Source organism: Scyliorhinus canicula, chromosome 10 (genome assembly GCF_902713615.1).
Source record: "Scyliorhinus canicula chromosome 10, sScyCan1.1, whole genome shotgun sequence".
Lineage (NCBI taxonomy): Eukaryota > Metazoa > Chordata > Chondrichthyes > Carcharhiniformes > Scyliorhinidae > Scyliorhinus > Scyliorhinus canicula.
In genome coordinates, this window is record NC_052155.1 from 162,114,820 (window position 1) to 162,135,209 (window position 20,390).

The 20,390-nt window shown below is 45.0% G+C and overlaps 1 long non-coding RNA gene across 1 annotated transcript; it reads right to left on the reverse strand.

Annotated features, from left to right (window-relative positions):
• Positions 1-3,888: 3,888 nt before the first annotated feature.
• On the reverse strand, positions 3,889-9,146 carry LOC119972965. Its single transcript, XR_005462200.1, has 3 exons — positions 8,725-9,146; positions 7,731-7,910; positions 3,889-4,099 (listed from the first exon to the last, which is right to left on the reverse strand). It is a non-coding gene; the product is annotated as an uncharacterized LOC119972965 (long non-coding RNA).
• Between the last annotated feature and the right edge of the window lie 11,244 nt (positions 9,147-20,390).

Consider the following 20,390-nt stretch of genomic DNA (forward strand, 5'->3'; position numbering starts at 1 on the left):
AGAGGCAACGGCAAGGTGGAGTGGCAAATGGTGGGAGCCAAAATTTGCCAGGTTAAATTCCAACCTTGCATGGCTGTCTGTCTGGAGTTTGCACTTTCTTCCCATGTCTACGTGGGTTTCCTCCGGGTGCTCCAGTTTCCTCCCACATTCCAAAGACGTGCAGGTTAGGTGGACTGGCCATTCTAAATTTTCCCATAGTTTCCAAAGATATGCAGGTTATGTGGAGTTACGGGAATAGGGCGGGGGAATGGACAGAGACATGGTACCATGTCAGAGGGTCGGTGAAGACTCGATGGGTTAAGTGGGCTCCTCCTACACTGTAGGGATTCTATGATTCTATGAGAGAGACAGCTGGGCTGTACTACACTAAACCTGTGTCACTGTCATGTGGAAGGCCCTCAGCAATCCTAGCAATCTGTTGGAGCACAGATTGGTGACCTACCCATCATGGCAGCAGTCTGAACTTAAACCTATGCCCCCTAGTAATTGACCACTCTACCCTGGGAAAAAGCCTCTGACTATCCACTCTGTCTATGCCCCTCATAATTTTGTAGACCTCTATCAGGTCGCCCCTCAACCTTCGTCATTGCAGTGAGAACAAACCGAGTTTATTCAACCTCTCCTCATAGCTAATGCCCTCAATACCAGGCAACATCCTGGTAAATCTCTTCTGCACCCTTTCTAAAGCCTCCACATCCTTCTGGTAGTGTGGCGACCAGAACTGAACACTATACTCCAAGTGTGGCCTAACTAAGGTACTATACAGCTGCAACATGACTTGCCAATTCTGATACTCAATGCCCCGGCCAATGAAGGCAAGCATGCCGTATGCCTTCTTGACTACCTTCTCCACCTGTGCTTCCCCTTTCAGTGACCTGTGGACCTGTACACCTAGATCTCTCTGACTGTCAATACTCTTGAGGGTTCTACCATTAACTGTATATTCCCTACCTGCATTAGACCTTCCAAAATGCATTACCTCACATTTGTCCGTATTAAACTCCATCTGCCATCTCTCCGCCCCAAGTTTCCAAACGATCTAAATCCTGCTGTATCCTCTGACAGTCCTCATCGCTATCCGCAATTCCATCAACCTTTGTGTCGTCTGCAAACTTACTAATCAGACCAGTTACATTTTCCTCCAAATCATTTAGATATACTACGAACAGCAAAGGTCCCAGCACTGATCCCTGCGGAACACCACTAGTCGCAGCCCTCCAATCAGAAAAGCACCCTTCCATTGCTACTCTCTGCCTTCTGTGACCTAGCCAGTCCTGTATCCATCTTGCCAGCTCAACCCTGATCCCGTGTGACTTCACCTTTTGTACCAGTCTGCCATGAGGGACCTTGTCAAAGGCCTTACTGAAGTCCATATAGACAACATCCACTGCCCTACCTGCATCAATCATCTTTGTGACCTCTTTGAAAAACTCTATGAAGTTTGTGAGACACAACCTCCCCTTCACAAAACCATGCTGCCTCTCACTAATACGTCCATTTGCTTCCAAATGGGAGTAGGTCCTGTCTCGAAGTATTCTCTTGAGTTATTTCCCTACCACTGACGTAAGGCTCACTGGCCTGTAGTTCCCTGGATTATCCTTGCTAGGCTTCTCAAACAAAGGAACAACATTGGCTATTCTCCAGTCCTCCGGGACATCACCTGAAGACAGTGAGGATCCAAAGATTTCTGTCAAGGCCTCAGCAATTTCCTCTCTCGCCTCCTTCAGTATTATGGGGTAGATCCCATCCGGCCCTGGGGACTTATCTACCGTAATATTTTTCAAGACGCCCAACACCTCGTCTTTTTGGATCTCAATGTGACCCAGGCTATCTACACACCCTTCTCCAGACTCAACATCCACCAATTCTTTCTCTTTCATGAATACTGATGCAAAGTATTCATTTAGTACCTCGCACATTTCCTCTGGCTCCATACATACATTCCCTTGCCTATCCTTCAGTGGGCCTGGCCTGGGTGCAACCCACTCATGCTTCTTTTCTGATCCTGATTCTAAGCTATCCTCTAACTCTCACGCTTCTGTACATATGAAACGTCAAGGCTTCCTCTTCGCTCGTACAATGTTGCTTTTTCTCTTTCTTGTTTCTCTTTGGAGGGCGAGCAAACATTGTTCAGGACTATTGGAAAGTACAAAAGCATAATGGCTAGGTTGGGAAGTGGAGGAAAGCAGGAGGTCCACACTGTTTCCACTTTATGACACCTTTCAGAATGAGGTTGAGTGGAGGCAGTGCATAAGGCAGCAACTACAATCATCCTCTGTAACCTAAACAGGAATTGTTGCACCATTTCCTTGAGGACACCGAGGAGATGCATGTCCTCCATTGGATTCTGCCTTTCCCTCCAGCTCTACGTCATCTTCTGCAAGAGAAAGATCAGAATGTCAAAAACCGTGTGTCAATCAGGTTGGATCATATGCTGCCATCGCTGAATAGGGGTAGGTTTGTGGAGGTGTGGGAGATGTGTGTGTGTGTGTGGCCAGCATGATTGGAAGCGTTGTGTGGACAGGTGTAGTATCAGAATGTTAGATTGGGAGTGCCAGGGTATGGTGTAGGGTGAGTGAGGGGGATGTAGTGCAACAGCGTGAGAGATAGCTGGGGTGGTGAGACAGATGCATTCACTCACCTTAACCATGTCAGTGTGGTCATTAAACCTTTTCAGCACTGCTGCCATGTCCATGGGATGACATTCTGGGTATTAACTGCTTTTGCCATCAGCTTCCTCTTCCATCTGAGGGTCCATCTCAGAGGTGACATTATTGAATTTTGGAGATCTCTCCCATGCATATTGCGATATCTTTCTTTAGCTTCAATCTCCCACAGTGACCATGATGCGTGCAATCTTCACTCCGTTAGTGCAGCTTCCCTTTTATAAGAACTGCACGGGGCAGCACGGTAGCACGGTGGTTAGCACCGTCGCTTCATAGCTCCAGCGTCCCAGGTTCGATTCCCGGCTTGGGGCGCTGTCTGTGCGGAGTCTGTACATTCTCCTCGTGTCATTATGGGTTTCCTCCGGGTGTCCCGGTTTCCTCCCACAGTCCAAAGACGGGCAGGTTAGGTGGATTGGCCATGCTAAATTGTCCAAAGGGGTTGGGTAGGGTTGTTGGGTTGCAGGTCTGTTGCGGGGGTGTTCTTTCCAGGGGCAGTGCAGACTCGACGGGCCGAATGGCCTCCTTCTGCACTGTAAATTCTATGTCTATGACTGTACCTTTAAAAAGGGAAGACTCGGTGAACCATGTGATTGCTCACAATGCTCCTCAGCTCCTAAGCAACACTATGGAAATGAGCGCAACATAGTATCCACTGGGAGCCACGCTACAATCATGGAAATGAGGTGCCAAAGTGACATGTTCCGAGCCTCCTTCAGGATTTCAATGCAGGCGCCCCACAAATTACAAATCCCCATGTCCAAAAATGGAGATGACCCAGTTCCTAACGCATTAACTCTACAAGTCGATTTGGGATTCTCGCAGAATCAGGGCAGGTAAATTAAGGGATTGGCTCACTCATAATGTTAGGGTGGCTGTCTGTCATCACAGTGATAGTTGTGGAGTGATGGAAGAGCAGCATTGTACATGCAAAAGCTGACTCCATGTCTGCAGATGCTAGCGAGATTGTTTATAGATTTGGAGGAGAAAAAATAGCAACGGTTCCTGTGTAAAATGATTTTGCACATGTAGGCATTACTGAGGTATCAGTCACAACTATGCAAACCAATGTGGAAAGGGTGCTGGAGGAGGAACTCGTAATCATCACACTCTCCCCTGAATATATTTTATCTAGATCAGAGGTGCTATTGCTTAAAGTAAGTAACAATTACAAATTTATTTCAATTCTAGTCTCCTTAATTAATATCAACAAATTTGACTTCAATTCCTTTTGTTACATTTATTTAACGTGTTCAGAGCCACTGTGAAAGGGATTTTGTAGCAATGCGGTGTTTCAGACAGAAAATAGCAACAAACTGCAGCTCATGACCGCCTGTTTTTCACCCTCAAATAGGCGCCGAGTGGTTGGAAATTGGGAGTGCATCTCAATTGTCTTTTTGATCCCCAACTTGATCGAGAGAAATTTTCAAATGGACCTTTAAATCGAAGAGAAGAACAAGAATACTTAAGCATGCAAACCACCACTACCTCGATCTTCCCCTCTAAGTAACTCACCATCTTGACTTGGAAATACATCGCCGTTTCTTCACTGTCGCTGGGTCAAAATTCTGGAATTAGCTCCCTAACAGCACTATGGGTGTATCTACACCTCAGGGACTGCAGTTCAAGAAGGCAACTCAACACCACCTTCTCACGGGCAACAAGGGATGGGCAATAAAAGTTGGCCTCGTCAACAAAGCCCTCATCCCGTAGATTTAAGGTGCATGATGGCACAGCGGTTAGCACTGCTGCTTCTCAGCACCGGGGACCCGGGGTCAGTCTGTGTGGAGTTTGCACATTCTCCCCGTGTTTGTGTGGGCTTCCTCCAGGAGGTCCAGTTTCCTCCTTCAGACCAAAGATGTGCAGTGTAGGTGGATTGGCCCTTAATGTCCAAAGATATGCAGGTTAGATGGGCGTATGGGGAAAGGGCAGGGGAGTGGGACTAGGTAAGGTGCTCTTTCAGAGGTCAGTGCAGACTTAATGGGCTGAATGGTCTTCTTCTGTCCATTAGGGGTTCTGTGGACTCCATGATTCTATGGAAATTAATTTTTTTTAAATTGGTGCCCCAAAATGATGATAGGAACGCTGATCACAAAACTGCAAATCAACAGAACATTAGCTACATTTAGTTGTACCAATGCCAATGTTGTATCTAAACATTGATTAGCCTAACCACTGGCTGGGGACGGCTTAGAAAAGTGCCCAGGAAATGCTGATCTTTTATTTTTGTGTGTTTGAGAGAGACAGGAGCAATTTTCCTCTGAGCACAGCAATCTGGAACTTGCCACACAGGGCACAGGGCATGCAATGTTTCCTTTGGGATGCAGCCATGGGGGCTATGCAGGAATCTTAAAGGGACCACACAGCGTCACAAACAGGTCGTACACAGAAAAAGGATATGAGAGAGAATATTGGGCAACAGTTCTCGACCTGGATTCTGTCTCCTCCAAAATTACCCGGTGGCTGCCACAGTCAGCTTGCAGAGATAGCCACTATCCCACCACGCCAGAGTTAATATCCCACCATGCCAGAACCAATATCCCACCACACCAGAACCAATGAGTTACACCGGCAGCCACAGCTTGCTGGCTGGTTCAAGCCTTCATGTTAACGTGAACTGTTGGGTGGAGCAGAAATTCTCCTGACTTTGCATCCATTTTGGGAGGAAATTGAATGTCTCAGCAAAATGCAAACCATGTGCTGGAAATGTTTGGATATTTTCTTGGATTCATTTCATTTCAGCTCGATATTGGGAAATGATGAAGTTTGGAAAACACAAAAGTGGAGTAAAAAAAAGTGACCCCATACATAATGAGAGTGATAGGTGCGACCCGCTTTGGTGGCAACTGGAGAAAAGTTAGCGATGCACAAAAAATATAAGAGCAGAAGTTAAAACTGTACAGAATCCTCTCATTAGTTAGAACCAACTCGGCTTCCAGCTGTTTGATCCTAGCCCTTTTATAACAAATTCCTACTGTTCTTAACGCATCGTTCGACACAGTTGCCATTAAATTTGGTGCAATTGGATCTAACTTGAACAGTGCGTTTTCATGACCTACAGCAGCATTGCCACAGTAACTTCATTGCAGTGTTAATGTAAGCCCAATGTGACACTAATAAAGATTATTATTATTGTGCAGCTGACATATTGAACACCAAATCTAGAAACTCAATGCATTATTGACAGAGTGAAGTGCAATTCGAATTGACATCTTGTCAATGAGACCGTAAAACCCTACTCATGTAGGCAGAGAAGGAGAGTAAGGAGTTTCTCTGGAGTCTTCACCGATGGTCCTCCCTCAACTGAAACCTCCAAAAATAAATGACCTGGCCATTCTTTTATTTACTGTTTGAAGATCTAACTATGCACAAACTTCTGCTGTCCGTCCTGACATAACAATGATTGCAATCCATTGACTGTAAAGTGCCTTGGGGTATCTTTAGGATACATTAAGGTGAAAGTACTTTTACTCTTTACATGATTTTACGGATCAAAATTATTCAAATTGGCACATCTTTTCCATAAATTAGCTCCCAGGAAATTAATGATATGAGGCCAGCCAGTATATCCCATGACGATGTGGTACTTATTAAGTTGCATGGCACTTAAACAAATGGAGCAGCCACTGCTTCGAGACATGCACACAAACTTGAATCAAATACAGAATATAAGTTGTTGAATGTAAGGCGATAATTTTTCATCTGTTAGTCTTGCCACTGCAGAAGCCAGCATGATATTCCCCTCACTGGATCCCAGACAGATATCTGAGGTGCGCAAGTATTCCAGTCGGCCACAGTAAAAGCAGAAAAGTAGGTTAAATCCATGGCTGCCAATCTCATCAACATAACTAAGATGCCAACTGTCCTTCTGGAAGCAGGTCGGCCATCTTCTCCTTGTACCTCCTCAGCATAACCCGGAAGCTAGCAGGTTGGAGACGCTTCTCTGAAGAGTCCATAACTTAGGTCCAGGGAACACCCTCACCACCTCCAATCTCACCCACTCAGCTGAATTCAGCCATGGCGTCGTCTAGGGAGTGTGTGGGTTGGGGGGGGGGGGGGGAGCAGGGTTATTAGTTCTTCCTGAGGCTGCTAGGTGGAAAAATAAATTGCAGGAGAACATTCCAATGAAAATCCCTGATGTGCTGGCTTCCCTCTCGAGGACGGCACCTCATTGGCTGACCGTGCATTGCTCCAGTGACAAATATGATTGCGAAGTATTTGATGGAGAAATGTGTTTGATGGAGGGGAGCAGTTGGGGATCTGGGCTGTGGGGTAGAACTTATTCTTGACAACATGCTTGTCTGAACACTTGACATGTTTGAATCTGGTTCTTTTCTCTGGTCTTTTAGTGGCGGTATTAGTCTGTCTGTTTTAAATAGGAAGATTAATGGGAAAATCTGTTTAGTGTAGTTCTGCAGTCAGGAACAATATGAAGAAAACACCCAAGGTAACAGCAGCTGGAGCTCACATAACCGGTCATTAAGGTACAGCTGCCACTGTCCTCTGACTCACACTACAACATCAAATCATCGCTACAGTAAAGCTTCGCTGATGGCTTTGTGAGCTTATCCACTGAGCTTGCGGGGAAGGTCATAGCTATATCCCCAGTTACTGCTGATTGAACTGATCTCAGGTGGGTGATGGTAGGAATCTTAAGATTAACCTCAATAGCTTTGGACAAGGAAGAAAATAAATCATTCAGGCATTTCTGCTCTTGATCTCTGTCCAAAGATCAACACTGAAATCATGCACACATGGCTTCTCCGGTGAGCACAGAGCTGGGATGGCCTCTCGAGGTTTGCGTAACCTGCACTGTTAAAGACTATTCAAATTAATTATTGCCACATAAGCGAGGCAGAAGAAAAGTAACCAGAATTGGTGGAGCTGCACGCCAGCAAGGAGTTAATGACTTCGGAAGCGCAGGAAAGAGGATAGTGGAGGAAAATATGTCAAAAAGAACAGAATAAGGTACGAAAGTGCCTTGAGAGCACAGATTATTCACAATTCATACCATACCATGCTTTCATGCATATTCCTCTAAAATTAAAGCAGTGCCAGAACTCATACCCAGCTGTATAAGCAGAATACTCTCCTCTGAGGCGGCCTTATGTGATTATTTTGCAACATTAGCAATTGACAGACTTGCTTATCCTTATGGCAGTTTTCTGTCCCGAAAAGTTCTTATGCCAGCTATCAGATCAGCCTCAGTAAGATCAGAGGTGCCATCCCAGTCTCTCCAAAATGTCCCTATATTGAAGAAGAAAACAGGTTGCCATGAATAAGAAGGAATGCATTTCCCTCCATTAATGTGTAAGAGTTTATCCATAAAAATAAACATCGACAAAGCATTTTCCATGCATAATAGTAGAAAGCATCATTGTTGGTCACGTCTCTAACATCATTTAACAGTGATGTGCTAGCTTTCACTTGCACTTTTCGTGGTTGACTGTTCAAATTAAACAGAAATGCCGCCTAAGTAGGGATATGTTCAATGCATTATGATAAATTTTGCATTAAAGCTCGATTTAACAATCCATAACCTCCAGAATAGTTCACGAGGCAATTAAAACATGATGGATTAAATGATGACCATGACAGATTGGGATTCATCCTGATTAAATCACAGTCATCGCAGTACCCTTCAGATGTGTGAAATGGATATCAAAAACATAACCTGCGAACCGGCCCCACCTTTCCAGTTAAATCCACTTTCTTACCTCAACATAATAAACTGCTCTTCACGAGCCTCCTGAAAATGAATTCATGAAGTTTTGAATTTAAGCTTAAGTCAAAATGAATTTGGACCGCAAGCTAAGCTAATAAAACCAGCTGTTTTTACATGTATTTTTGTCATGCTGGTAACTGCTTCTGTACCACCTGTTGTGATAAAAACAATGTTTAGTGCTTTCGTACAAAATAAAATACTTCTCAATTCGTTCCGTGGTTTTGAAAGCATGTTGTGCGCTATTATTTTGAAAGAGACCTGAGCCTACTTTGTTGCCTGGGCTATAATAACATAAACAAATCAAACATAAAGCTGAAATGAAACAACTACACTCACCAATTTAAGTGCAATTTTTCTATTTTCAAAGGCAAGGATACTTGCCGCCTACTTGAACGCAGCATCTAAAAGGTATTTTTCCCTTGTGTTAATTAGAATTGATAAAATAACCTTTAATTTCCACTGTCATTCCTCTCCATGTTCAGCTCCCAAAATGGTGCTATCGATTCAAATCACCATGAAGAATAAAAAGCTATTAATTCGAGGAGAATGCCTTCACCATACCTCCAAGCATTTCAGAACAGGATTGGCAGAGAGCTGACTGGAAAACTATTAAAAAAAAACAGCTGCTTTCATCGGTCTTCACAGGTTACACAGCTGTCATTGAATGGTAGGATTCACTTCTGTGTGAGACACCAAAGACGGCGTCCACTTGGGCATGAGACTGACTCACGTCAACTGTAAAATCTGCATGCACAAAAAATGTTCGCACTCGATTGATATTCAGTTGGAAGTCTGAAAAGTGAAACATGGTAACACATTATCAATTGTCATTAATGAGAAGGCAGCCATTATACCTTCATAATGCAGTAGCCAAACGTAGCAACGTTTTTTGAAGGACAAGAATCGACAGATTCCAAGTAGACACTCTCTCTCAATGACTCAATCGCTGCCAAACGCATTGCGACATCTCTTCATCTCCTAATAGCAGAGGAGCACTGCAAACCTGAGTGTCCCCATGATGTCACCTTCACTTGCAAGTGAAGTCTATAAACTTTGTGCAGTATCCAACAAAGAGACACACAGGAACGCACGGTGGGATGTAATGAACACAGGTTTATTAAAAATACACGGCTAACTCCCCTCGCCCGGACGGTATAACCTCCCTGACCTGCACCCAGGTTGGGGTTTCAATACTTTGAGGTTCCCCCTTGGAACGGGGAACCCTGCCCCGATTTAACAGGGGAGTTCATACTCCAATGTGGTCGCGGGAACCTGAATGGTGCAAAACCCATGAAATCCAAGGGGGTCATAATACATTGTAAACTGGGAGAGGCACGCGGCACAGTGGTTAGCACTGCTGCATGTGGCGCCGAGGACCTGGGTTCGATCCTGGCCCCTGGTCACTGTCTGTGTGGAATTTGTACATTCTCCTGGTGTCTGCATGGGTTTCACCCCCACAACCCAAAGATGTGCAGGTTAGCTGGATTGGCCACACTAAATTGCCCCTTAACTGAAAAAAATAATTTTGTACAAAATCATTTTTAAAAAAAAAACATTCTATTCAAACTTGTATCAAAGTAGGTTACAGCAAATAAACACCCCGGGAAACATTCTTCCCAACAATCAACTATACAGTTTGTACAGATTTTTCTCCTTTTTCACCCCCCACTCCCATCACCCCCCCCCCCCTCCCCCCACCACCACCCCCCTGCGACGAACAGCTCCTCAAACACGGTCACAAACATCCCCCATCTTTTCTCAAACTCCCCTGCTGAGGCCCTTAACTCATACTTTATCTTATCTAACTGCATATCCAGCCAGTGGAGAGCAAGGTCCGAGATAACTATCCCCGTATACTCTGCCCCCTCCACCCCAACCAAAATCTCTCGACTCACTACAAAGTAATCAATCCTCGAATATACCTTATAGACGTGTGAAAAGAAGAAATACTCCCTTCCCCCTGGGCTCTGAAAACGTCATGGATCCACCATACCCATCCTCTCCATAAACCCCCCGAGCTCCTTTGCCATTCTTACCCTACCCATCGACCTGGGGCTCGATCTATCCACCCTCGGCTCCAGGACACAGTTAAAATCTCCTCCCATGATCAACTGGTACGTGGCCAAATCCGGGATTCCTGCCAGCAACCCCCTCATAAAACCACATCATCCCAATTTGGGGCATACACTATCGGTGCCCCTTCCAATACCCCACTCACAATCACATACTCCCACCTGGATCCCTCACCTCCTTCGCACTCACGAATCCCATTTTTTTGCTCATTAAAATCGCCACACCCCTCGATTTCAAATCAAACCCCGAGTGAAAAACCTGCCCGACCTACCCCTTCCTCAACCTAACCTGGTCTTTCACACGGAGGTATGTCTCCTGCAAAAAGACAACCTCCGCTTTCAAGCTCCTGAGGTGCGTGAACACCCATGACCTTTTAACCGGCCCATTCGGTCCCCGGACGTTCCACGTTACCAACCTTACCGAAAGTTTGCGCCTCTAAAAACAAAATCATAATTTGTAAACTGGAAGAGTAAATGCAGATATATTGGTAGTGAAAAATACTTCAAATTGTATCTCTCAGAGTGTGTGATGGCTTTCAACTTAGGTTTGTGCTGTGGCTGATATAATTGTGTGTAAAAATGAGGAGCATTCTTTTGCCCTACTTCTGAAACTAAATCATCAGTTCCTCACAAATGCTCAAGCAAAATACTGCGGATTCTGGAAATCTGAAATGGAAATAGAAAATCCTGGAAATGCTCAGCAAGTCCAAAGATGCGCAGGTGAGGTGGATTAGCCATGCTAAATTGTCCCTTCTGTGGAGTTAGGGCCTTGTGTGGGATAGGGCGCGCGGGATTGGACACAGGTAGGGAGCTCTTTCAGAGGGTCGGTGCAGATTCGACAGGCCGAATGGCCTCCTTCTGCACTGTAGGAATACTAAATCTGTGGAGAGTAAAACAGAATGAACATTTCAAGCAAAAGTATTCATGAACCCGGGATATAATTGGAAGCAACAACTTTGTTAATGACTTTCTTCCATGCACCTTGTACTTGTGCTGCTACAGGAGGGTGGCCCTCAATTTCCTTCGATTAATCCAGTGTTTTTCAAACTTTTTTTTTCCCAGGATCCACTTTTGACAATTGGCTGACTTTCGAAACCTATGCCGGCTGACCTTCACGAAACATAGCATGTTTGCTTACCTTTCATGCCTAAAGGTCCTCACGATCTCACTCCAGTCAGGTTCACAGGAGAAGAGGGCAATACACATATCAGGTGCAGACATCAGCCAGTTCCTTTGTGCCATCTTCATCTTTGTGATAATGGAAACTCCATCCTTGCACATGTAGGTCATTGTGAAGGACAAAAGCAACAAAATGCTTGTTTTACTCAGCGTTGCATACAGCTGGGAGATACTGCTCCAGAATGCCGACCACCTCTTGGGCTTTTGGTGTGTGTTTAATGTGGTATCACAGTTCAGGCACAGCAGCATCAGCTTTTCATTTGGAGTCAGCTGTAAGTTAATAACTGGCTCTGGGGTGTCAACCTCAAAAAGATCTTTTCACCCACCATTTCTCTTTCAAAATCTGAAACTTTTCTCATTTGCCAGTACTTCCCTGGATATAACACACCTGGGCTTTGCATCCTGATTTGCATATTGGCATAATTGAAAAAAAGAGGTTTTTTTTATATTGCTTTGCTCCCGAATTAAGTTTCATTTTTGTTGGTTGTTAATGAAAGGCACTGGAACTCTGTGCAGAGCTAACACTAGCACTGCTCTGGCCTGCTATGGACTCTCCCAAGCAGTTCTCTCCAACAGGTTCAGTTGTAAGATCCTGACGAGTAGGTACACTGCCTATTTGTGTCTCTGGCCATCTCTTACTTGTAAGAAAACAATTCATCTGCCCAGTCCTCTTGCCATGTGTAGGAGCATTTCCAAGGCCTGAGTATTGAGCCAGTCTTAACGTGGGATTCGTCTTTCATTGTTAGGGCTTAGCTTAACAGAGTGGACATACAACCTGGTTAAGGTGGCTTTATTAACCCAAGCTTGGTTTCATGTACACGAGAGATGGACCTGGATAATGCCAAGATCGATCTAATAAACACTGACAGAAACATGTCAATTATACAATTTCCAAAAATCAATAGCCCACCCCAATTGGACTCGATCCAATCCCTGAAGCTGTTTTGTTCAAACTTATCCAATAAAATTGCGATCAAGCCATGATTGAGACGCATCCTGTCACCTGTTGTTTCCCAAAGGTTTTATGTCCATTTTAAGTTGGTTTCCCCATCCTAACATCCTGCCCACCCATTGTTCATTTGGGACAGGATGGCAGAACTAGCATCGTTTTTACCCCATGGATTGTTTCGGAGGATATTGGGGGCCACTGATAAAACGTGTTTACATCCACTATGTAATCTACTCACCACACATCTCCTGTGTCTCAAAAACAGGGGCAAGTTAGCTAGCCTGAATCCCATCATGCATTGCGGCCGCTGCTTGTAGCTAGAGTTTACATGATTATCACTCCTATGTCCTAAAATACAGGTTTAATGGCTAATAATGATTATCCAGTACACTTTCTATAATTAATCTCAATCCTTAATAAACTAACTTATATAAAACTCCTCTAGTGGCATCCTACCAATTTACTTTTAAGAGGTATCATCGCTAGACACCCCTTTCACCTTGCATGCCAGCAGCTAGAAAATGAAGATATGCTCCACGGTGATTTGGCGACAAAACTACATAAATACAGGGCGTGCGTTGTCAGGTGTACATGCAGGACATGTAACCTGCTCACTGTTGCTGCTTCTGGCCAGAAGACTGTACACAGCCTCATTTTGTTTTTATTTAACAGGCAGCAGCACCCGCTATTCTTAATAAATATGCTGGTAGAAGCCATTGGGCACTTCTCCTATCATTGGGACCACCGCAGGAACACAGCGACCGATCGCTCTGCAACCCGTCCATACACATCCATGACCCACCCACGGGTCATGACCCGGACTTTGAAAATCCCTGGGCTAGAATCTTCAGGGTTGAAGAGAACCATGTGTCCACATTACTCTGCCATTGTGAACAAACAGTCTGTCTTGCTGTAATCATAGTTCCTCTGCTGAAGATTAGCTGCAGTACCTTAAGACCTACAGAATCAGAGAACAGGATTTTACGGAGGTGGGGTTTCCTGCCCTGCCGCTGAAAAAGTTGTTTGCAAAATGTGTCCCCGCTCTAACAGGCCCCCCTGCAGACAGTTAATGCTCAAAGGAGTGTTCAATGGTTGGAGAAAGGCTTTCTTACCCCATCTGCAGAAAAGCTTCTGTCCCGATTGTCAGCCTTCTCCTGCTGAGTAACGAATTATGCTGGGTGGGAAGAGGCCCTGAAGTGACCATTAATTGACTGCTGAGGAACCTCAGTTAACATGAAAATCAGCACATTGGCAGGTGGAAAGTCAGCTGTGCAATTTTACAGATACACCTGCCCTTACAAATCGACCCACAGGATACCATAAACATCTGGCCTTATTGTCATGGAATGATTCAATAGAATGGAATAGAATATCCCATAAAGAGACCATCTGGCCCATCATGGCAGTACCAGCTCTGTACAAGGGAAACTGTGTTCGTCCCACCCTGTGGCCCTTTCCCCACAGTCATGCACTTCATTTCCTTTCAGGTGCTTACCCAACCCCCCTTTGAAAGCCACTGTACTTCCCAGATCTAAACTACTTACGATGTAAAAAAAGGTTTCCCTCCTGTTGCTGCCACCTCATTTGTCAATCACCTTAAATATGCTCGGCCCTTATGCCAATGAGAACAGTTTTGTCTCTATTCACTCTGTCGGGACAACTCATGAACACCTGTATGGTGCCGTGGCTCCTTTAAGGGGCTGGGCTCTGTGGACCACGTGACCGGCTTGGGGCCAATCGCGCAGAAGAGCACGAATGAAGGCCGATTGGAGTTCGCGTGAAGCTCTGGGAGCAGGACCCTAGGTAGTGTGGACCAAGGACCCGAAGTGTAAAGACTTGTATAGTGTTCTGTGTCTATTATCTAACTGTGTTTGCTTTTCGTCAATAAACCCTTTTGTTTGCTGTGCAAGCCTCCAGCATGTGTCTCAAACTACTACACTGTCAGTGAGGTGAAGACACTCCAGCAAGAGTTGGAATTATTTAAACCATTAGTGCAAATGTCTATTTTTGGTAAATTAGACCTATTTGATCAAGGGGTTGAGGATTGGAGTCAGTATAACGAACGTCTCTGTTTTCTTTACCGCAAATGGGATCACAAGTGAGGACAAGCAGAAGGTGATATTTCTGATAGTTTGCGGGCCCCAGACATATAACTTGATTTGAGAATTCACGTCCCTGGAAGAACGTGACCCAAAGACCATTTCCCAGATAGTGAAATTGGTTAATGAACATTACAACAAATTTTGATTTTCCTCCAACATTCTAAGTTTAACTCAGTAGAGAGAGGAGGCCACCATCGCCAGGAAATCTGCAATGTTCAGGAGTTTGTTACATTCTGGTACTTGGCCAGACAGAACTAGCGCACTGGAGAACATCTAGTTCATGGCAAGTTGAATGCTTATTGTTCAACAATAACCTGAGTCAGATAACAGTACGAAAACTATCAAAATCTACTTACTATAAATTACTATTATAAATTATCTTACAGCTACTACAACTGTGACTATCTCCAGACTCCCCGAGGCAACACTGTCATGTGATTGTTCTTTACTGCCACCTGCTGATTGGAGGTCATACACATTTATATGATTGCTTATGCATATCTTCACAACCCCTTTCCTTTGGAAATTAACAATATTTGCACACATTATTTAAATTCAATACACAATACATATGATATGCATACTACTTCACCTATTTACATGTTTAAAGTCCATCACAAATTCAATCTGGCTTTCTTCTGTGTCTTGGTGACCTTCTAAGCACTGGTTGAACTTGTGAGATTGATTTGCTTTCAACTGTTTCTGAAGATGGCTCTTGCTGTGTTTCTGTGGTTTGCACATCTTCAACTTGTTCTGTTTCTGTGTGCTGAGGTAGCATTTGTTCAGTTGTCCTGAGATTGCTTTCTACATCATCCTGTGGTTCTAAAACTAGATGTTGCTGAACCTTCAGGAAGGCTCTCCTGTTCCTTCGTAGAACTTGCTCTTCATTGGTGACGATGATTTCATAGAATTTACAGTGCAGAAGGAGGCCATTCGGCCCATTGAGTCTGCACCGGCTCCTGGAAAGAGCACCCTACCCAAGGTTAACACTTCCACCCTATCCCCATAACGCAGTAACCCCACCCAACACTAAGGGCAATTTTGGACACTAAGGGCAATTTATCATGGCCAATCCACCTAACCTGCACATCTTTGGACTGTGGGAGGAAACCAGAGCACCCGGAGGAAACCCACGCACACACGGGGAGGATGTGCAGACTCCGCACAGACAGTGACCCAAGCCGGAATCGAACCTGGGACCCTGGAGCTGTGAAGCGATTGTGCTATCCACAATGCTACCGTGCTACTGTGATGTATGACTGCGGACCTGATGGTTGCATTGCCTTTGCGCACTTCAGCCATCATCCATTAGGATCTTCTACCCTGACTGTGCCATTCTTTGCGAACAGTTGTAGACATCTTGTCGATTTATCACAATACTTCTGCCTTTTCTTTTGAAATGTGAGCTTCTTCACAAGTTTCTGATTTGTTGGTTCCTGTGAAATATATGGTAAGGTAGTCCTGAGTTGTCGATTCATTCACAATTGTGAAGATGACAACCCATTAATCAATGGTGCTGCTCTGTAGCTAAGTAACACGGGATATGGATCTTCCCGGCTCTCCATTGCTTTTTTGAGTAGCTGCTTCGCAATGTGAACACCTTTTTCAGCCTTCCCATCGGATTGCGGATAAAGAGGGCCACACGTTATGTGTCAAAAATCATAGCTTTGTGCAAACTTTATCCATTCATGCCTGCTAAAATATGGGCCATAGTCTCTCATGACAACTTGTGGTATTCCATGACGAGCAAAGATATTCTTGGTATGTTTGACGACACACCTGGTTGATGAGTTGGCTAGTTCTGCCACTTTCAGAAAGTTAAAGAAATATTCAATCATTAACAGGTATTCTTTTCCTGCCAGATAGAAAAGATCCGTTCCCACTTTCTGCCATGGAATCATTATTATTTTGCCCATTTGCAATGGTTCTTTTCATTGCTTGTACTGAAATCTGTTCAAGTTGCACAGTTTTCTATCATCATCTGAATGTCTTGATTGATGCTTGGCCAGTATTACGTGTCTCTAACGCTTCCTTTGCATTTTTCAGTGCCTAAGTGCCCCTCATGAATCTTCTGTAGAATTATAGATCTTAGAGACTGTGGTATGACAATCCCGTTTTGCCTGAGCAAAAAAATATTGGCTGCACTTAGCTCCGCTCGAATCTTGTCATATTTGGATCAGAATCCTTTTGGCCATCCCTTATTGAGATATTTTATGATCTTTTGTAGCATTTCATCCTTCATGGTTTCTTCTTTGATCAATTTTGATTTCACACGGGAAGTGTTTCTGTCACAAGATTTACGTGTATTTACACATTCTCATCCATGCGTTGTTCTTCCACCATATCTGTACTCGAGAGAGTGCATCAGCTACTATATGTTTTCCTGGAGAATAAATGCGATTGAAGGTACCTCTGTAACTTTGTCATCATACGTTGTATTCTTGGTGACATCTCATTTAGATTTTGCTTCATTATCGCTACAAGTGGTCATGATCTGTTCCAACTAAGAATGTCTGTAGGCCACATACGGAATCCTGAAATTTGTCTAAGTCATTGATCAGACCTAAGTATTCTTTCTCGATATGAGCATATCTGCGCTCTGTGTCAGACATTGACTGAGAAGCATATGCAATTGGAAGCCAATTTTCATCATTGTCTTGCTGCAATAACATTGCTCCTAATCCATCTTTCGACGCATCTGTCGATATTTATGTCTTCCTCGTAGAGTCAAAAAATGTCAGCACTGGAGCTGTTGTCAATGCTTCCTGGAGCATTCGTCACTGTTGCTCATGTCTTTCAGAACATTGGAAATAGTGTCCTTTTTCATTATTTCCCACAAGCATGTCATTTTTGCTGATGAATTAGGAATACATTTTCATACAAACTTTATCAGACCTAGCAACCTGAGGACTCCTTTTTTGCCTGTTGGATGTGGCATGTTTAATATCACTTTTATCTTCTCCTGGTCTAGTTGCACACATAGAGCAGCCAGCTCGTCTCCCAAGAATGTCATTTCTTCAACACCAAACTGGAATTTGGCTTTATTTAACCCGAGACCATACTTTTTTAATGCTTCTGAACACTTTGATAAGGATTTCATCAAGCTCTTCTTTTGTTGAACCCCAAACGATGATAGCGTCCACATACACTCTGACGCCTGGAATTCCTTCTACGATGTGCTCCATTGCCCTATGGAAAATTTCAGCTGCTGAAATAATACCAAATAGCATTCTGAGAAATCAGTATCGCCCGAATAGAGTGTTAAAGATGCACAGATTTGTGCTTTCCTCATCCAACTTGAGTTGTCAAAAGCCCTGCGGTGCATCTAGTTTGCTGAAGCATGTCGCTCCTGACATCACACATGTGATCTCTTCTCATTTCGGAATGGAATAATGTTCTCGATTTATATTTAAGTTGAGGTCTTTGGGATCCTGGTTCTCATATCATTGTGCAGTTTCTCATATCATTGTTTTGTTTCTTCACTTCAAAGAAGTGAAGCTGGTGCAATGGCTTCTGAAGGGAAGTGAGTAGCCATTACCATTTTCTGGCATGTGCTTCGAGGAGATACTTGAGAGTTGCTGGTGCTGGTGCGGGGGGGGGGGGGGGGGGGGGGGGGAGGAATTAGCCTTGTTAGCTGTGAAAGCACTTCATGCTTCTCAACTCTCAAGTGCCTCCTCGAAGCACAGGTGCCATGTCTCAGAGGATAATTAGTGCACTGAATGCACACCGAACTTTGATGCTTGGACAGTGTGCCTGTGATCTCGGAGCATCAGCACTATACAGGCAGCTGCCAAAAATAAAACACTAAAGAGCAGCGTTTCACCACTGGGGATCCCGGCCAAAGGGGAAGTGTGTGGATGAGCACAGCTTTCCTAATGTTCCCGGCAGAGGTCTGGGGTATAGGGGCTCCTGATGTGGCCAAGGGTGAGTGGGCAGAGCAAGGTTTGCCAGTACAACTGGCTTGGTGGATGGCACTCTGAGAGAAGGTGGATTAGTCATGCTAAGGCTGGGGGAGGCTAGGGGGATTTCAGGGTACTAGGTTGGAGGTCCAATGGATTGTAGGTCTCTCTCCTTTTCCAATTCCGTCCAATAAAACAATGTTTGTTGGTGTGGATCCGACAGGCCACCCTCGCTCTGCTTGTGGCAGCTGAGGCAGGCAGACACCGGAGAAGACAGCACGGCCAACTCAGGCTGGAGACATCATTACATGTGTAGGGGGCTGCCGCACACCCTGAAGACCCAGCTGCTCATCAGGCTGAGGGGGGAGCCAGAAGGAGAGGCCAGCGATGGCCCATGGTGTACAGGGCGTCGTTCATCATTCCATGAGCTGACGAACACTTCTCTCTAAATGTCAGAAAGACCAAGGAACTGATCATCGACTTCAGGCAGCGGAGCACGAAACACACTCCCGTCTGCATCAATGGCTCCGAGGTGGAGATGGTCGATAGCTTTAAGTTCCTGGGGGTCGCCATCACCAACAATCTGTCCTGGTCCACTCACATTGATGCTACAGTCAAGAAAGCCCAACAACGTCTCTACTTCCTACGGAAGCTAAAGAAATTTGGCATGTCTGTATCGACTCTTACAAACTTCTACAGATGTGTGATACAGAACATCTTATCCGGTTGCATCACAGGGTGGTATGGCAACTGCTCGGTCCAAGGTCGCAGAGTGGTGAACTCAGCCCAACGCATCACACAAGCTTGCCACCCTCACATTGATTCTGTATACACCTCCCGCTGCCTCAGAAAAGCAGACAGCATTATCAGAGACCTCTCCCACCCAGGCATTACCTTCTTCCAGGCACTTCCATCAGGCAGAAGGTACAGAAGTCTGAAGATCCCGCACATCCAGACATAGGAACAGCTTTTCCCCCACAGCTACAAGACTCCTCAACAACTCCCCCTCGGACTGATCTGTTCCCTGTAAGAATACTATTCACAACGCCCGATGCTGCTCTTGCTCATGTATTTGCTTTGTTTCGCCCCTTGTTCCTCACTATAACCAGTCACTGTTTTTCGATGTACCATTTGTCAATGTTCCCTGTTGATTATTCTTTTTGTCTACTATGTACGTACTGTGTACGTTCCCTTGGCCACAGAAAAATACTTTTCACTGTACTTCGGGACATGTGACAATAAATCAAATCAAGTGTGCCACAGAAGACGCCATCTCAGCAGAGAGACAGGGTGGCAACCATGCCACGTCCTTGAGGACATGACACCCTGGGGAAGAGGAGGAAGGCATCCCGTCCCGGATGCCGTGAAGCTCATCGCAGCCCTCAACTGCTTTGTCACCAGCTCATTCCAGGGCTTGAGTGGGGACCTGTGTAGCATATCCCAATCTTCCGCCCACAAGTGCATCCAGGAGGCGACAGCTGCTCTGTATGCCCGGGCATCAACTGGGGCGATCAATGGCATGCATGTCACCCTGTCAGCAATAGGGCATCATGGAGTGCCCTGTATTAAGAGAAAAGGGTTCCACTCGCTGAATGTTCAGATCATGTGCGACCATCGCCTCAGAATCATGCACGTGCATGCCTGCTACCCTGGGAGTCTGCATAGCAGCTACATCCTGGGACATGCGGAGATCCCCAGTGTCTTTATGAACCACCCCTGGATGACAGGTTGGCTCATAGGGGATAAGGGATACCCACTGAGGTCCTGGCTGATGCCACTGGTGAGGAGGCCTGAGACTGAG